Below are 20255 nucleotides of genomic sequence, written 5' to 3' on the forward strand. Positions count from 1 at the left end.
CCAACCTGAATCTAAGCCTTTTTTGAGGTCCAGCCATTGCTATTTTCCAACCCACAACAGACTGCATTTCACTGGTGCATGAAATGATCTTTCTGCCATGTATAATAAGTCGTGCAACCCTTTGATATAGCACAGAGCAGGTCACTGCGTGTGTGCACCACTGCCCTCCGATGAGTGTAATCAGAACTGCTCTGAATATCGCTTAATCCCCTACTGCCCCGCATTCGGGGAAACTCCCCCATTACAGGATGCTGCACTCTTGAGGCCGGCAGAGTTGTGCTCTTTCCCATCTGTGCCATCAGCTTCCAAGCAGCCGCTGTGTGAGACAACTAAAGCTGCTTGGAAAAATTGGGCTGGAAAGCTTTTTGATGAAAAAAGGAAATTGTTTCCCAATGAAATCTTCGCAACAAAACGTTCTATTTCCTCGTTAACTACAGAAGTGGTTGGAAATTTCCATTTAAAAATATTTCCAATGGAAACCAGATTTTCCCCCTTCCTTTCCACTCCACCCCACCTCCTCCTTCCCAGTAAAAATTACGTGTGTGGAGAACAAACGTAATTTTTCAGTAAGGTCTTCTGAAGATCATAACATTTTTCTGTGGCTGTGGATTAGATGCAATCCTTAACATAGCACCCTATATCCTCGATCTTGGCTGTTTCAGTTCTTTCAAGTTCCATTAGAAGATACTGTTGTTTGATTCATTGAGAAATACAGAAAACAACACGTGTTACTTCCCAGTCAAGGCGCTCAAAGTCCACTCCCAGTTCTGGTTACATGCAAGTTTCTTTAAAGTTTTAGACGCAATGCAGTGCATCAGCTTTATGCCTCTGACCCCGTGTGAATTTGTCTTTATTATTTGTATTGCTGTTAATTTGTTTTTAAATGTACTGATTTTTCACCAATCAAACTGGAACCCTCAATATCATGTGAGATGAAGATCTCCAAAACCATCCCACTAGCTTAACGCTCCTTCAAAATGCAGGTTGTTAAAAATATAAACAGATTTGGATTTATGCATTCGTATTTCTCTTTCTCAAATGCATTTTATGCCTAGCCTTTCCAACAAGCAAAAGGGCCAGACACCATGACATCTCTCTTTCTCTAAACACCCTAGTGACCCATGTTAAAATTAATCACTTTTTAAGAGGTACACACACACTCTTGAGGATAGGGTTGTAATCAGATTTTTTTGGTACGTAAGAAGTCAGCACAATGGCAAATGCAGAACTGAGTCTATGCTCTTGTGAGGAGGGGAAGAGGGAGACACAGTTTTATACTTACTCAGAGGATATGAGAGGTGCCAAGAGCAACATAATAGGAATACAACCTATTATACCACATATGGTCTCACTTATCTGTTATTCATATAAGAATTCCACATCTTTTCCAAAGAGCAAATAAGAGATGAGTATGTATAATACTTGAGGAACTGCAGATTTCACTCTGTTTAAGCAAGCCAGTGTTGAATATGGAAATAAGACCTGACACAACCTTCTAACAACAGTTAAAACAGAATTTAAATCTGAAACTTTCCTAATGCCCTTCTCTTATTGTTTCTGCTTCTATCAATCTCTACATGCAGAGAATATAACAGAGAATGACATCCTCTCTGAAGAATTTTTGACCAATGTGGGTAGTATCACAGAACAGAGCCCTGCTTAGAAAACAACTGCGTGATTTAAGCATCCTCTTGAAAGACTGTCAATTACCTTCCAGATCGGCACACTCGTTTTCAATTCTGCAGGATCAAAAACCTCTATTATACATTATATAAGTTTGCCAAAATGACCTTTAAAGGGAAAACTGTCTCAAAGAGAGAACAGCAAAATCCTGACCCTGCTCCGTTGCTGTACTTAATCCCCAGTCCTTTAGAATCACAGAATTGTATAGGTTGGAAAAGACCTTTAAGATCATCGAGTCCAACCGTAAACCTAACGCTATCAAGACCACCACTATACCATGACCCTAAGCATCTCATCCAAACGTCTTTTAAATACCTCCAGGGATGGTGACTCCGCCACTTCCCTGGACAGCCTGTTCCAATGCTTGACAACCCTTTCAGTGAAGTAAAATTTCCTAATATCCAGTCTAAACCTCCCCTGGCACAACTTGAGGCCATTTCCTCTTGTCCTATGGCTTGTTACCTGGGAGAAGAGACTGACCCCCACCTCTCTACAACCTCCTTCCAGGTAGTTGTAGAGAGCCATAAGGTCTCCCCTGAGTCTCTTCAGACTCTGACCTGCAATCAGTTTATCATAACTTTACACAATACTGCCCACCAGCCAGCTCATGCAAACTGTCCATGTGCTGGCTTTAACCTGGAAGAAATAAAAAGCAACATGAGTAAAACCCTAGCAAGTTTGCACATTGGGCAATTTAAACCTAATCTCAGTTCCTGTTTCCTTTCCATAGGCTGTGGCTGTGTTCAATTCAGCTAGTCACAACAGCTAAATTCCAAATGCCCTTCAGGGATGGACTTGTTGAGAACCTTCTCCCACTCCCCCACAAAGTTCTGGACATGTAACTCCACAAACAGTTCCACTGAGCTCAAAATCATGGATTTAAGAGCAAGTTGCAATTCAGGATGAATGAGGGTGGTGGCTTTCAGCTCTGTCCAGTCCTGGAAAGGTCATTCCTCCCTTTGAGCCATGGCAGTACAAAGCATTACTTTTGTCTTATTTGACTAACTTGTTTTCTCATTGCTCTTTAAATACAGGAGACAGCTTGTTTAGTTTCTGCGCTCACTTGGCACTATCACTTTCTCTAACAGTACTTAGTACTTAAATACTTAAAGTACTTAATACTTAAATTTAATGAAAATGTATCTGTTCATGTCTGTGATTTTTCCACATATTTAAGACTTCTTTTGCCTGTGTTTTATTTCTTTTAAGTAATACATGAGAAAGTAAAAATCTCATTCATTTACAAAATAACTGGAAATAATGGGTGTTTGCAGCCTGCTACTGATGAAATCCATTTCTAAGTGTCCTGCTGTGACCCATTCCCTTTTAATAGAAGAAGTTGCTTTTGGATGGGTTCCTAATGCAAACATATTCCTGCACTGAATAAACAAATGAGTAGATAGTTGCTTCCAGATCTTCAATGCTTTTGATATTTTCAGTTATAATCCTCAAGGAATAAAGTGAGCGGAACATGGTCCAAGAAATACAGGCTGCTCCTATCTTTAGAGCTCCAGTTAATAGCAGCTTATTTACATCCCCAGCTATGGTTGTGTGTTTGTTTCGTTGGCGTTCCTATCTGCTGTAATACTCATGGATCAACACAATATAGCAATGGAAACTTTCCTTAATTTCACTCCCACTTCTTTTTGTTTCATATTTTAAAAAAAAATATCACAAGAGGACAAATGAAGCAATTAATGTATTTAAAAATATACACATTTATGTGAGTTTATTTAATAAGGGGGTTTTGTGCAATGTATGTCATGGAGTTTAAAAGCTCCTGTCTAGACTGTGGAGCAGGTACAGCCTGCAGGCCACATCATAGCTGAGGCGGAGTGCACCACTCTGCCCAGCCTGGGCTTTCCTCTGAAGGAAATATGCCCCGGCACAGAGGAAGGACCAAAGCCTCTGTGACATTTAAAGAGTCCAGACAGATTGACTGTCTCAAGAAGTCTGGATAATTTGAACAAAGGCAGAATAATCCTATGGGATTGTATTTTGGCTTCACTGAAGTCAGCTGTCAAACCTCCACAGCTTCAGAGGAGCTAGCATTTCACCTCTGAACTGCCGGGAGGTAATGTGGCCCAGAATACTGAGTAACGCCCAGCTCCTGGGTTCCAGGCCCTGTTTCTAACTCTTCCCAGTGACTACTGCTGTTACTCTTGGCAAGTTTCTTAATGCCTCCACTTCTTTATTTGTAATGGGGATGGAGGTAATTAGCTTTTTAAAAACGCTTTTAATTCCATGGATAGATAAAGCAGTGTACAACATGATGCTGTAACTCATTCTGAGCTTTGCAGCAAGCCTAACAAATAATCTAACCTGAAACACTGGTAAATTTGAATCTTACATGACATTTCATCTACCAAGTGGTGTGGCGGGTGATTTTCTTCTGGATTTGGCAGGGGCTGATATTGTTGTAACACTATAGAACGGCTGCTTCTTACCAAAAACCTGCAAGATTTCTGATGATATTCCTAGACCAAAAAGTGGCAGTTCCCAACATTATAAATGCGGTTTGTAATCCTTTCAAGATCCCTTCATTACTTTGAAAAAATCCATTCAGCGAAACTGCTGTTAAAGGCTCTCCTGTCGCTGACAGGATTGCTTACAGGAAATATGGTGGCCAAACAACGCCATTGACTTCCTCAGACTGGGTGCTACATGCTCTCATCTAACAGGCAGCTAAGGACAATTAGAAGGCAAGATCACTGCTGGGAAAGGGAAAGGGAATTGAGGTGGTCTTTTCAAGGTGATGCGGAGAACAAAATCTGCCAGACTTGGGTGACTGCAGGTCCCAGAAAGCCTGCCACCTGTGGAAGAGCACCACAGATCCCCTTTTTCACCTCAGTCTTTCTGTCTGCCACATAAGCCATTCTATATGGAATTGTGTTTGCTGTGGAACTCTGTTTCTTGTGGGGAAAAGCTGTTAAAACACTTTTTAAAATATTTTGCCTTGGTTCAGTAACCAGATGTTTCACAAAACCACATCTGCTAACACACAACTAATGTCAGGGAGCTGGATGGCTCTGAACTAAAGAAATGTTGTACAATTACTCCCTCCCCATGTGTTGTTTAAGTTCATTTGTTTGGCCCTTTTTTCCCTAGCCAGTATAGACATAATTAATAGAACCGCTGGGCACTAGCCTGGCAGAAGAGATCACAGCTTGAAATTGGCTGGCTTGTTTCTACGCAGCTTGGTCTTTCATGATGAAAGATGTGCAAACAAGAAGGGACTTTTCTAGTGCAGTGTCCAGAAAACTGGTAGGGCTTGACAATACGGCATCTCAGAACATCCCAGTCAATCTGTTGTCCTGTGTGCAAATCAATTAAGGTTAGCAGATGCTAAAAAACTTCAGTATGATATGCCAGATCCCATGGAGGCTTTGATTATGACCCCAACACTGACCTTAGCATGCTCTCATTAAAGCCAGCGATAAACTTTGGTCAGTTTCATTGTTAGCAACAAAAGTCCTCATTGACTTTGCTATAATGCCCCACAATACTACAAGGAGGATATAGCTTGAGTTGTGAATGATGAAAGGCAGCCTGTTTGCTACACTTGCTTATTACAAGCAAAAAGGCCAAGACACCTGACTCAGTAAAACAGGTCTTCTTTTAGAGGGGAAGTGAAGCAAGAGGTGCCTAGCTACTAAGTCCTAGGACCTGGTCGGAAATCATGCTGTATACACTTATCTGTATGAACCTGCATTTGGAAGGTTGGTGAGAATTGGCCTGAACAGAGCTCACACTCACCACATGCAATAATTCAATATCACACATATGTGCCAGCAGGTAAAACTAAGGACTGTCAAGCCACATCTTCTCTGAACTCTGGAAGATAATTATTTTGTCTACAGCAGCCTTCTCAGTGCTTCCATTTTCCTGTCTTGGGTATGACAGCAAAACACAGCCTTGATTATGCAGACATATTTGAGGTACCTGAAATCTGCTGATAATCACTGGCTTAAGTAACTGGAGATCTTCAGCCTCTGCTCTAACATGGATCCAAATGTGCCTTTACATGTATATTACCCTGTTATTCTTCAGCCCTCTTCTCTTCTTGCATGGAAGGCTCTGGGCAGTTCCCCCAATATCTCAGGCTTTCATTCTGAACGGAGTTCAAATGGGTCCAACCCAGACACTTCAGGTAATTAAGATTTCGGGTATTTTCACTTCTTTAAAGACACAGGAGCTGAAGTTCAGCAAGATTCAAACATCTGCCCTTGTTGACACATTTTCCACAGAGCTGGAAGCAGGGTCAGTTCATAGCAGGGGATAGGAAAACATCCTATCATATTCAGAGAGGAATTATTCTCACTGGAGAATCAGGTTTTACCCAGACAGACCAGGTTTCAGGGTGCTTATTAAGTAAGTTCCCTTGTAAACTGTTCTTGCCAAGATGCTGTGAAGTTTTGACACACACACACCCTTCCCCATCCCCTGGCCTCCTCCAGAGCATGGCCACAAACATGGCAGAAGCACAGCTCCCCAGAGAGGGGATCAGGCTAGTGCTGGCTAGATTTGGGTCCAGACAGAGCTAACAAGTCTAAACACAGTACAGCAGTATAATTTACTTGCACTGAGTATGTTCACAAGGAGGCACAGTAAAGCCTCCCAAAGAGAAGTCAGGCTGCCTTCATATACACCAGCAATCATTTGTGGTCTACATATGTGCTTATTGATGAGCCTGCATCCCAAGATCATTTGCCACAGACACTAAAGGGCAGGGCTCCCACACACTGCCATGATGCAGCTCCAGCTCCACATCTCTGACTCACCTCCAGTCCAGGTTCCTTGAGTGAAGCTCAGCAAGACAGTCTCCAAGTTCAGAGGACCATGGTGTGTGAGCCAAGTGGGGTCATGCTACAACCATCTACAATGAGAAGCTTAGTGGAAAGTTATATTGATTTCTGGCAATGTTCTTTGAGACCCTGAATGAAGGCCATGATAATCTGGTGTTCACTAAAGGAAAAGGGTCTCAAGTCTATGGCTCCTCCAATATTTGCAGCCAGGAGTGATGTTATGTGAAGAAGACTTAAAGAAAAAACGTAGCAGGCATTAAGACAGGGCACTATTGTTGCACAGGCCCTGTGCAATTTCCTGCACTAAATAAAAAAACGTGATGGCAGTTGCTTAGTGAATGAACAGTGGCAAGAATGAGCAAATGTTGGATAACTCTTTGAACTGAAACAGCTTCTTGCTTTGAAGATATTTCAGTAGCCTTGGAAATAACTACTCTTGTATGAATGGAACTTCAATCTCCCTCTGTATCTTGTTACTATTCTTCAAGGTGTTTTCATGCAACAGAGGTATGGCAGCTCCCGCAGAAGTGTGACTTGAGGACATGAGGAGGGAACTACCACATTTTTATAGCAGATTATAGATGTTTCCAAAAGCAACTAGAACATTCAGAATGAAGAACAAGGAAAAACATGACACCAAAGAAGAGCTGCTTCTGTTCTGCTGTCCCTAACTCATTGTATTCTTCATTGGCACGTAATCATGTGTCTGCAGCCCAAGGGTTGTTCTTTAACTCCCAGGATTGCTGCCATTTTCCATTCTGCCAGCCAAATGAGCACTGTGTGAACTCTGTCTCAGCAAGTGAACTCAATAAGTCCTTTTATTCTTCCCTGACCCTGCTAAAATGGTTGTTAAAGCTACCCACCATTTGTTCCCTGTGAGTATTTCACGCTTTGGTTTCTCATGACTCCTGCAGCTTTCCCTTCTTTCTTCCCCGCAAAGCCAAAGCAAGAGACTTCCCTTCTGCAACCCCACTACTCGTTTCCTACTGAAGATCTTTCCCTTTTGATCACTTATGTTATTCACATCCACAGAGACCGCTCTAGAGCAACAGATTTGGGGGCAGTGTATTCCCTCCTGCTCCACAGCAGAGATCAGTGCCTCCCTAATTGAAGGGGATGATGTCATGCTGGCTGCTCTTTTTAAGGCAAATAAAAATACATCCTGTCTCTTTGGATGCTGCTTTTGAAGCCTAAAACCTAGCTGGAATCAAGAAATGGGTTAAAATCCAGCAATGTGCTCATACTGTACCCAAATCTACTGATAAATCTCTTTAAAAATTACACAAACCTACTGACCTGACCTACAAGCCACACTTAGGACCCTGTGAAAATGAGCTCACTTGCTTGTCAAGCTGTTATAGGTCAGACAAGGCACAGAGTCCTACGTTTGCTTAGTGGATTTGCCCTGGCTCACCCTCTGTATGACCTTCAGCTACTCTGTGCCTTGGCTTAATCATCAGTAAACTGAAGACAGTATGTACCTGCCTCACAAGGAGAGGAGCTCATCTGCAAAACTCAGATGAAACTGCAGTATTAGCAAGTGCAAAGTAACTTATTAGGGCTGAAAAATGCAAATAAATGTTCCTGAGAAACAGGAGCCAAACCCTCTGATTCATAACTCAGACGTAATTTCACAACCAAGAGATAATTTGATTCAGCTGATTTAAGCCTTGTTTCTTGTTTAATTCACCTGAGTCTTTTAACTACAAGGCTTTGGATTTTTTTAATTCTCTCTCTTATCATCAGTTCTGTGGAATCAAAGGAAATTTATCTCAACTCAGAGTATTAAAAAATATACCGTTAAAAGACAAAAGACTGGAATGAAAATGTATTGTTTCATTTCAGTGAAAGAGAACAAAGTACTAAGTCACTTAATCATTTTATAAAATCACAAAATTCAGATCAAGTTATTCATTCAGAGCAACTGTTGCTGATGTGCTTTTTCTCGACTGCTCAAAAGTAAGGCTTTATTCACAAACATTGTCGTCTTACTTCATTTAATGGAGTGCCTCGCTTTCCTTGTTCCAGCAGGACAAGTGAAAGCAAGGGTGCACCAATGCGCTGTGCAGCAGTGCTTCTGAGGGCACGTGCTGCTGCTTACATGAATTTCCTTTCTTGACCCCAATACTACATGTTATCTGATGTGTCCGCTCCACACTTTACCTCTAGTACAATTTGTATCATCAGAGAAAGAAAGACATAAAATACTTGGTGTAAAATCCTCCACTACATTGTTCTGTTTTACCTCCACTGAAGTTGATAATGCCTTAGAAGACAGCCAAGCCCTCAGAGACCAAGACAGAAGACACGGACCATTACTTTAGGACACCAGAAATCATGGCTATCTGCAGACCCCATTTGAGCTGGACCTTTTATGCCCAAACGGCGGGAAAAAGTTTCATCAATGCTCCCTCAAAGGTGTTGAGCCAGGGAACTGAGGAAATCAACAGAACCACTCTGAAAACACCACACCTATAATTATTACAAGCTATCGCAGCTAGCACAGATGTGTTATTGATGACACTGAAATACTCAGAGAAGAAAAAGGTGGAAAGAAGAAAGTGACTCTTCAAATTCACAACGCAGCAGAGGCTGGAGAACAATCCCCAGATTCCATTAAGTCACCTCCCAAAATCACGTATCCTGAGCAACTTGAAGACTATTTTATACTACGTGGCCAATGTAGGAATGTACTGCAAGCATCTAGGACTAAAGGTAACTTCATTCACACAAGGTAACTGATCCCATCCAAGCCCCATGACTCCAGATAAGTGGTTCAGAGCACAGCGTGTTGAAGTGAAGGAGTTCACAGCCTCCTCCCCCCAGCTGATTTACTATTGTAGAGATCAAGAGATAGGGACAGAGATGGAAAAATACCAAGAGCTAGAAGTTGCCCCATATTTACCTTGGAAACAAATTCAACCCATTAACTGTGAAACTGGGCAATATCTGACATCTTCCTCCATTCAGTTGCTAAAGAGAGAGTGACCAATAAATTAAATACAGTCGAAGCCTGCTATGGGCTCCAAGGAGTTTACATGTAACTGAGCCCTGACACTTGCTCACTGGGGGCATATCATCTTCTCAGAGAGAAGTAAAGCCACTCTTCCTGAAGGTGGTTATAACAAATATGAATGAACTTTTGTCTCCATTTCAGGTCAGTTTTCCAGTGGCATGTATTAAATAATGCAGCCTCTATACAGAATTCAGTCCTTCTGTTCTCCAGGTTCTGTGATACCTGCTTTGTAAATAGTGTACAATGTGTACAATATGGGTTGTGCAGGTCTGATACTTCCCCAATATCATCCTTAAGAGGGTTTCCTCACTATCCCCCTCTTCTTAATGGGCCATTGTTCAGTTATCATTATTCAGGTACAGAGGAAAGCACTTGAAAAACAGACATTGAACCACTAGCAGACTACTACCTTTCTCCATGTCCAGCACTGGAGACTTTACCATTGCAGTGCAGTCCTGCAGAAGTCTGGTAGTTGGTGTGTTCATACTGAGGCAGCTAGGAGAGAAGCACACAAGTATATACCTAGGACCTTGCCCATTTAGAACAAGAAACTGAAGCCAAGTTGTTTTCAGGTCTTCCCACTTTTCTTAACCCCCAAGAGATGGAGAAAGAGAAGCAGCAGGGGAGAAAGACGGAATTTAGCCAGAAACTGGGTATTATCTCACATTTAGAAAGAACAAAACAATGGATTTATACATGTAACTACCATGAATCTATACTTGAAATAAAGTATAACTTGCTTCTGAACAAGGAGACAAAAAAGCTGTTGTAGCAATAAAGGTTGCAAAGCGTTAACCAGCTGGTCGCAGGCAAAGAAAGCTGAGAGCTCTGCGCTCCACGAAGATGTGCCTAAGCTTTCCATCTCTGGAGGAACAGGACCAGTCATGTGTCCACGCTAGGGAGCAATGTTCAGCACTGTAACTATGAAACTGGGTGACACCCACCTTTTTGCCTCAGACAGCTGTAAAAGACAGACAACCTAACCACTGTCCGTTTAGATTGCCAGGCAGAAAAAAAACCTAGTATCTTCTCCAGACCCAGTCTCTAGACCCAGTGCTGTTCACATCAGATATTAATATGCACAGCCCTGGACACCACACTTTTTGACCCATGTTTCCAGAGCTCCCCCATACTGTTTACTCAGCATTTTGCATTCAATGCTGGGGAAAAACAACTGAATTATGTTTTTTCTAATTTTGCTGCTTTTCTTCAAATTTCCTGGAGTTATCAATACTCCTTAGCTTGCTGCGGTGCAGTTTTCTTGTCACGAAATGGTATTATGCAAGCACAGCAAAGCCTGGGTTTAGGCACGAAGCAATATAATTCCAAGTGAAAATCCAGATTTTAGGCAGATGCGTTAGCCCCAGAGATTCCTTTCACTGTTATTTAATCATCATATTGCAGTAGCAGACAAAATCCCCATGAAACAACCCCAGCTGTACTAGGCACTACACACTGAGTTAAAAAAAGAACTTGCGTCCCTCAAGAGTTTGCAATTTAATATAAAAAGCAGGTGTGCCATATAAGCAGCAAGGAGGAAGATAGTAATTGTGGCATAGAATCTCTAGCTGGATTCAAATTGATTTTAAAAACACAGGACATAAATCAGTTCATCTCAGAAGTCCGTCTTACTCACACACGTTGCCCGACAGGGCACTGACAGGCTGCAATTGCAAGGTGGCTGCTAACATGGGCTCTCCCGTCCCGGAGCAGGCTGACTCACACCACAGCTCAGGGATACCCACAAACCTGCCGAGAGGGACGGAGGGAGGCAGGGACACCCATCCAGGGAGCTCGACCAGTGTAACTGCAAGTCAGCAGTGAGTCATCTGGGAGCGTGTCAGAGAAAACAGGCTAAAATGTAGGATGGGGTGAAGGGAGGGAGACCCTGGAGGGAAGGATCTGCTGGTGACCCATGAAGAAGGTGGGAGAGGCCCTGGGAGAGCTGAAGATGATCTAGAGTTAAAGAAATGAAGAGGAAACAACAGACAGTCCTAGCTTAATGGAGAAGTTAGGCATGATAAGCGTCACCCTCCTTTTGGGGACTGCTTATTAAGACTATCTCTACTGAAGCCCATACAATAACATAGATGTGTAGGAATTCATATAAAAGGGAAAAAAAAAAAAACCACTATGGCTTCTTATTTCTAACTTTCACCCTTACAGGCCTCAGTCAGGTCTCTGCTCTTTCTCTTGCAACAAATATGAAATTTTCCTGGAAAGCGCTATGAAAAAAATCTCAGTGATACAGCTGTCATGTAAATCAACATGTGTCTCTCAAGTTGAAAGTGAAAATCATACACAGCAGTATGAAAAGCACTATGAACAAATATGTATTCTTGTCTAACTTGGTTAAAATTAATGCTGTAAAGACAATAAACTATCCAGGAATAATCTGAATTGCTCACATTGACAAGACCACTTCACTACTTGGCCAGCGTTGCTGCCGTGCCATGCCCATTTCACTTGCTGTGGTCACACACAGATGTGTCCTGTGGCACCTCCTACCAGCCAGTGAGCCAGGACAGGCAGTGAACAGCTCTTATTTCTGTTGATTTGTTTTCATGTCATTTTTATTTAAGCTTTGAAACTTTATGATCGTATTAAACGCAAATGCCAACAATAGGAAATACAGAAAATAACACCAGGAAATGGAAATGTGCACGAATGCAGCATGCTGAACAAAGATTTCTACAGTTTCTGATCCAAACTAAACATTTCAACATTCCTAATAGTTCAGGTTTCCCATTAACTGTAACTGAGTCATTTCAGAGCCTCCTGTGAGAGGGACTCTGGTCTTCTGGATGTCCCAAGAGCATCACCATCATATGACGTACAACAACAGCTAAGGTGAACACAGACAAATGGCAGCCAGACTCAAATCAAAATTTCATTTCACAGTCTCCTTGCGGAGAATCAAACATCTGCTTCTCCTCAGATTGCTGGGATTTTGCAGAAGCTATCACTTCCACAAGAGCCTACCGAGAATTTTGTACCTTCACTGTTTTTCATTGCAATGTTTATTGTTCATATAAACTTTTTGCATGAATGTACAGACCTGCTTTGATGGACTCTGGTACAAACTGGAATTTCTTCAGACTCACTAGAGCAATGAATAGCTCAAAATCTAGGAAATTAACTGGAATTGCAGAAATATGCTACTCAAGTTCTTGTTTTGTCTAACTTAGTTCAGTGACTCCAAGGTAACCCTTCCATTCCATTGTGTGTAGTATCCTTTGATCAGCATACTAGAGGATATTCAAGAGCTGGGCATTGTAAGATCCCCTGATGAAGACATGCTCCTGTACATAAATAATCTTATTGCAGCAGAGACTTGTGCCACAGTTAGGCTGTGGGCCCAACTCAGTTGGTGGGTGATAAAAATTCTCTCTCCCTTTCCCGTCCCCTCTGTCCAGCATGTTTTTTTACAGGGACTTCAAATGCATGTTTGGCTAACTGAAAGCTGACGAGTGAAGAATGTGCGGAATATTAAGGAAATTATCCCCTCCAGTTAGGATACTTCCTCACATCATCTTTTGTTTCTTTGCTTTAGGTCAATCTGCACCTTAGGTTATCTGCTCTGTTTGTTCTCAGGGAAATAATGTTAAGGAGAGTATCTGCATATTGCTCATTTTCATGCTGAGCATAAATGCCTCACCTGATAAACCCAGTAACTTATTTAATATGAAACGATATAGCTGATAAAGAGGATCCAAGGGAGATGCTGAAAAAAGTAATGGGGAAATTGCCTAGCTATTGTAGTAGGAACAATGTACAAGATTTAGATTAAAGTGTAATTTATTGTCTGAGTCATATGGGGAAGGGGATGCTAAATTGGTTCCCAGGACGAGAAAGCAGCTGCCACCAGCATTGTGTTCTCTATGTGCAAACAACCTATGCTGCCCATGCTGTAATGCCTCTTTCTGCTCAGGCAGATTTGGTGGCTGGGTTTTGCCACCCAGAAAGAAATGCTTTTGTAAACTGTACTCTCAGTCAGAAGCTACCTTGGATATGGGGTTCCACCATCATCCACAGCACATGCCTTGTGAAAGAGAAAGCGAGGGCCAGTCTAAAGGCCTGGTGAGAGCAAACATATGCTCTTTGCTAGCAGCTTCATTAAAGCAGCTCCATTAAACCCCCAGTCTCCCTGGGGTGTTACCCCTCTGCACAGCAAGAAAGAGGACAGGATTGATCAGGTACTGTTTGACACCCGCTTTGCATTGGTGAAAATCAATACAAAGCACTGAATGAGCCTGCTTCACCGGCACTCTGCTTCTTCCAGAAACATAAAAGCATTTGTAACCTAGTACAGCTGCTTGTGCTCGGCTGCAGCAGCCTTGCGCTGCCAAAACAGCAAAAGGCAGCCAGAGGATATTCAAGAATGAGGCTGTACTGATCTAAGCCATAACGACTTTACACTTCTTTTTTAGTTCAGTTCTTATTTAGGTAAAACTTTCACTGGTGTCATATTTAGGTCTGGCCTGCTGGCTGCCCTCTGCCAGGTTTCTGTGGGCTTACTGCAACTGGGCCACTGAACTGGGCAGGGGAAGCTTTGTGCTTCCCTGCTGTGTTGGTCCTCGCACTGCACTCACCACTGCTGGATGCGACCGCCTTCCACCATGTGTAAAGCATGGGCACATACACGTCCCACCTTGGGACAAGTGGATGCAGCTGAAGGCTATTTTCACTTGCCTTGATTCATCTGCATTGGGCTGTCCTGGAGCAATCTGAGATTTCCACACAGATCTAGCAGATACAACACAGGATCCATGAGAGGTCTTCACCTAGACAGACACCTGGAGAGACAGCTAGAGACCAGGTGGTATCCTACAGCTTCTCAAATGACACTAAACACATAGTGCTAACCCTGACTGTCTCGCTATAAGTGACAAATTTTCTTCTTGAAAGCCTTTGAGGATTTTTTGAAAGTACACATTATTCTGGGTTTTTGTTATAGAAAGCAAAGGTCAAAATAATTCATCCTGCCCAGACAGGAGAAGATGCATGATGGTTCACAGGGAGTTTGCCCAGAATCGCAGCCCACCTCTTGAAAAAATTATAGAAGAAAACATTCCCAGTTGAGAACACATCTGACCCGTGACACCAGGGGAGCAGCTCTGAGAACCGCCCTCTTCCCAGCCATCTGGTACTTAGCTTAGGCCCAAGCCAGCTACAGGGTTACAGCACAATCTTGTATAAGAGTTGATGGAAAGCCAGGTCAACAAGTGAAATGCAATTGCAGGAGCTGCTGGGTCACTGAGAAGAAGGTCTGCACCATTTTCCATCAGACTGCAATCCCTTGACCTTGCTGGTATTGTTCCCACTACCCCACATCATGCAATACAGCCACAATGTGACGACGTCACATGAAGTCAAATCGTCATTTGTCAGAATGATGCAGATGATCTACTCATTTATGGGTGGTAAAAAGTCTTATCAAATGCCGCTACTGAATACCAGCAAGGAATCAGCAACCAGAGGAGCAAACTGGGCATCTTTACAAAGGAGATCGGGAGCTGCATAGTGGCTCTTAAAAAAATGTTTCCTCTGCCCATCGAAGTCCCCGCTGCCATGGAAGAAGCCACACAGCAGGGAAAATGCACTGGTAAATCACATCCTGAGAATCTCACAGCATAAACTTTCCTTTGATTTTTGAGTATTAAACTACAACTACACTGCTATCTTTTTTTTTTTTCTCCTGTCTTTGCAGCAGAAAATATAATACAGAAGGTAACCAATTCCTATACCCTAAAAACACAGACCTTAGGAAGAGCTCATTTTAGAGTGATGCTGTTATCTGTTTAAGTTTGCATTTCTTTGTTCCTTCTGTGCTGTTTTATTACCTCCTTCTATCAGCCATATCCAATGGCTTCTTAAATTCTGCCTCCAGCCACAAGGAATGTAAGCAAGTATAGCTGATGTAAAATGACATCCATGCCTTCATTCACTGAGCAGTGATTGTCTGTTGAGTACTTGCAGGGAAATTATTTTCTTTTTTTTTCCCCAATACAAATCCCAAGGCAGCTGAGGTTACACAACCAGCTTCATACTTAGTTTAAAATATGTCTCAATTTATAAGCCATCTGCAGCACTCATCATTAAATGCGAAGGCCACAAACAGGAAAACTCACAACAACGATAAATAATCAAGACTCAAATGAGCACTCTAGTTTGAGGCAAGAATCTGGGTTGATCAAAATGCTCTCTAAATGGTGCCAGCTCAATGAATGGGACAATCACATCACAAACCACTCGTCTGGGGCAAATGGCCCACTTTCCAAAGTCAATGATACATTTTCTGGCTCAGGAAATCCCCGACCTGCAAATCATTAGAGAGTAGGAGAAGTATCGTTAGATGCTTGCCCTTTTCTTTACTCTTCCTTAGGCCTCTGCTTTTGTCAGAGAAGAGACATGGAGGTAGGTGGGCTTCTGGCCTGACCCTGTACAACCATTATTGTGGTCTCAAGCACAAAGCAATGGGTCTGAGAGCAGGGTACAGGATGTGCTACAGAATGCAAGAGGCAGAGGGCAGTTCAATGGATGCCCTCATCTTCCCCCCCAGCTTCTTTTGTATCAAAATTACCATTAATGGCTTCATTTACTTAATATCCCTATTCATGTAGGAAGAAATATGTTGATATATTGGGAAGACTTGTTACTGAAAAAAAGGCAAATCAAAGAAATTAGATTCTGCATTTAGATCCAAACATGACCAAGTTAGAGACTGCCCTGGTATAGTTCACAGACTAAAGCACTCCCCACAATGTCTAAATGCATTACAGGATGCGGCCGTGAGTGATACCACCGAAAAGAAATGCTGGACTCATAGAAATTGGAGCCCTCATCTTTGAGAACATATAAAACCGAACACATTTATATCCCATGATGAAAATTACAGGACAAGTGGCATTTATTTGTTTGTATAGCGAAGACTAGGCAACTTAAGTCTCTCAAGATTTCCACCAAAATATGTTGATTGCCTTTGGGATTTAGATTTGCAGAGGTTTTTATAATTGCATTTAAAGGCACATTATGTGCTCTGGAGAGGCACTATAATTTCTTTATTTTTGAGAGGCCCCAGAAGGATTCGTAGATTTTTGAAATTAGAGATGGAAAGATTTATCTTTCCCTCTGATGAATTCCCCACCAGGACAGGACTGCCTTCTAAAGCATACTGCCAAGCACTCGCATTGTCAAGTCTGGAGTGACAAAGCTTGTATCTGGAGGCAACTCCAAAATTTTAAAGGCTTCACTTTTATAAACCAATCATCAACATGACTGGTCCTATCATCAGCTATTGTTTATTAACACTACCTTTATTAAAACTCTCATCCCTTCCCATTATTCTAGGAAAATTGCAGAATTTCAGAAATATTTGTAAAAGAAGCCACTATGATAAAGCTGGACAGACTTATGCTCAGTGATACCTTATTTTATTAATAAATTCCTGTTGAGGTCATTAGGGTTCTCTGTACAGTAAAATCAGCAGGCTTTGGCTCTCAGAGCTCTCATGCAAGAGGAATAAATCAGAAAGCACTGGAGCAGAATCTGTGTTTGTACTTTTGTCTAAGTTTTTTCTTGTTATTATTTTCTTTCAAATCTCTCATGCTTGATTAAAGAAATTTCTCCTTGGTTTTCTGTTCTGTTTTTATTATGCTTGTAGATAAAAAGCCTTTGCACGGCAGGAAGAAGAGCAACAATTTGCCAACTCAAGCTGCATTTACCATCTGGTATCCAAGAACTTAGCAGACTGCTTGTTCCATCAATGCAATAATATTATGTTGCTTTAATGACCCCATGCTCTGATTTGAAGATAAGCAAGTTGGACGCAGATGACAGATAGGGACATTCACCTCCTGTAATAACCAGCATTTCCTCAGCTGTTGTCACCAATTACCATAGCATTGATCACAGACTGATAACAAAAGGTAGTGCAATTCCAGAAAATCAGCTTTCTCTGCTTTTTCCTTTTTGTGCCTTCTTTAATTGGGTTTAGATGGCTGCAGTGCCAGACGGATACAAGCTGCACCAAGTAAGACAACAGAGTCCCATTTTCCTAGAGAAGGGGGGGGGGACAGTGCCCTACTCACACCACTAAAGCCAAAATTTCCAAAGGAACCTGCAATTCTGAAGGCTCAGTGTTAGACACCTTAGATGAGACATATTTTCCAAAGGAAGATGTTCAACATATTGCAAAAAATGATAGCGTGATTTTTGAAACCTGGCTGGCCAATGATTGCCTCTGACACTAGACCTCCAGTATAGCTGTGCAGCAAGTGAAATGAAACACAGATTTCCTAGGAAGAGCGCTACACTCTGAAAACCCTAGTATGACATGGAAGTACAGCTTTGCACCCCCATGATGTCCAACTGGGGGATTTAATCAGCAGTGCCAAAGAGGAAAACTCAGTGACAACCCATCTAGTTCTTGTATCTGGCATTCCTCATTACCCATCTACCCACCTCTGCTTCTGTCTCCAGTTGCTCTTATTTACTGGAAGCCACGTCTTCCTCCTCTTCCAACTCCACAGTTAGTCATCAGCTTTTGCTGTAGTGAACGGGGAGTATATTGCACACTACAGTGTATTCAAGAATCGGCTTCTAGTTTCAAGGGCAAGGATGATAAATTGAATGTGAAGCAACTGTTAGTTTTATGGATAAACTGTGTCTAAAGTAGAGGGAGAACATACTCAGTGCAGGCTACTACTATATCACCTGCCACAAAATGATAACAACGACAGCCACTAGCAACTGGCTGTTGATCTTCCCCATAGTCAGCAGGAGCCTAAATAATGAAAACAAAGTATCTGGGGCTCATGCAGAAAGATATTAACAGAGTGTTCCCTGCAAAGACAGACTTGGATTTGCTGGAATTGTATGCAGAAGCATCATCCTTTAATAGATAGAGTAAACACGGGAATAATCAGAGGATCATCATTTTTGGGGACTAAAAAAAGCCTATTAAGCCTTACCCCCTGCCAGGGCATATTACAAGTGACACTCCCTACCCCAGTCCCTGCATTTACCAAATGAGAGAACAGGCAGGAAAGATGGGCTGATTTCCAGGCTGTTTTCACAGCTCCCATCACACCTGTGATGCTGAAGGAAGGAATACAGCAGGGGAATTTAGAGGGAATGAACCCCAGCTGTCCCCAGGCAGGACATCCCCTTGGAGACCACTGTTTATGGGCACACTGGCCAGCTCACAGATGTCTAAAGCCAGGAGGAAAATCACAAACATTTCTATAGAATATGGGCAAGTCCTTTACACAGCATGAATCATAAATTAACCAGGTGCGTTTTGCCATACAATAAGGAGAAGAAATAATAACGGTTATATGTCAAGGATACTTTTATCCAGAGCTGTCATAATTCCTTCCACTATAATACATTTACTAAAAGAGTAATAAATAAAAGCTAAAAGGAAGGATACTGTCTGTAAGCAGGAGTGATGAATTTCAAGCCAGAAATTTACTCTTGGCTACCATCCACAGGATAACCAACTTCACAAGCATCTACATGAGTTTAATAAGGCTACTCATGAAGCAAGGGAGCCCACAATATAAGTGAGGTGTTCATGATACACCCATTGATGGCAACAAAGAATAAGCTCCACAGTGAGATATCTGCATAGCTTAGCTATGAAAATAGCCACAAGAAGTAGGATGTGGTCCAGGGAAGGGCTGTGCAGAACGGACTCTCCAGCAACACTGGAAGAAAACTGGGTGAAATATCACAGCTTTTAAATATTGTATAACAAACTCTTAGGTAATTCCAACTAAAGTTTCCTAAATATTATGTGTTACTGCACCGTGTATATTTTATAATGTCAATGTTTTAATTAAAATGCGATCTCATTTATGACTTGGTGGAGCCTGCAGCTTTATAAGGACCTTCTTTAGAATTCAGCCACTGCACTGTCAGAGGGGACAGCGCAGACCCATGGAAGGAGGCGTGCTGCCAGAGCGACGGCTCATCTAACTGACTACTGTCAAACAGGGCTGCAGCTTCCTTGGGCCTCCCATCTGGAAAGGGGATGTAATGCCCTCTTATTAATCTATCTCACTAGAGAATAGATTAAGGGAATAACTCCAATATTGACCTTGACTTAAAGGCCTGGAAGAAGGCTTTTTAAAGTTAATTGAAAGAATCGCACAGACTTCAAGCTGCTTTGTACCAGTTCCTAACAGACAAATTGACTGTACCATAGTGAAATGCAAGGCACAAACATATTAAAATATTGTCATTTAACTATTGTTGCTCCTGCTAAAAATACCAGGAGTAGCTAGGATCCTTATCGTCTAAATCCTTCCACCTTGAACAGTGACTGAACAGTACAACACCCTAAAGCTATTAAGATTCTTTTGTTCATAGCCTTGTTACTATGAAATGGTTATTAGAGAAATGTCATTGGGGAGAAAGAGATGTTGCTTAGCTTTCTGGAACAGGAACTTATTCAGAAGATAAATTCATATTATTATCTCTTCCATTTTTCTCTAGTGTGTTTACTGATGTTCTGCCCACAGGAGAAGCGGATCTTTCTTGATGAAAGAATAAGCTGTTTGAAAACAAAAAAGGAGATCAAAGAGGTGAGCAGCTCAGTGATGGAAGATGTCAGCTACAGGAAGGGGATGAAAGCTAATGTGCTGCTGATTGAGGGAGCCATTTTTGTTCAACTCCATGTGCACAAGACAAAAGCAGGGCTCACTTTCCGTGTATCTGTTCATTTCACAAATTGTCCAAGGTAGTAT

The sequence above is a fragment of the Ciconia boyciana genome, chromosome 3 (assembly GCF_034638445.1).
Source record: "Ciconia boyciana chromosome 3, ASM3463844v1, whole genome shotgun sequence".
Classification (NCBI taxonomy): Eukaryota; Metazoa; Chordata; class Aves; order Ciconiiformes; family Ciconiidae; genus Ciconia; species Ciconia boyciana.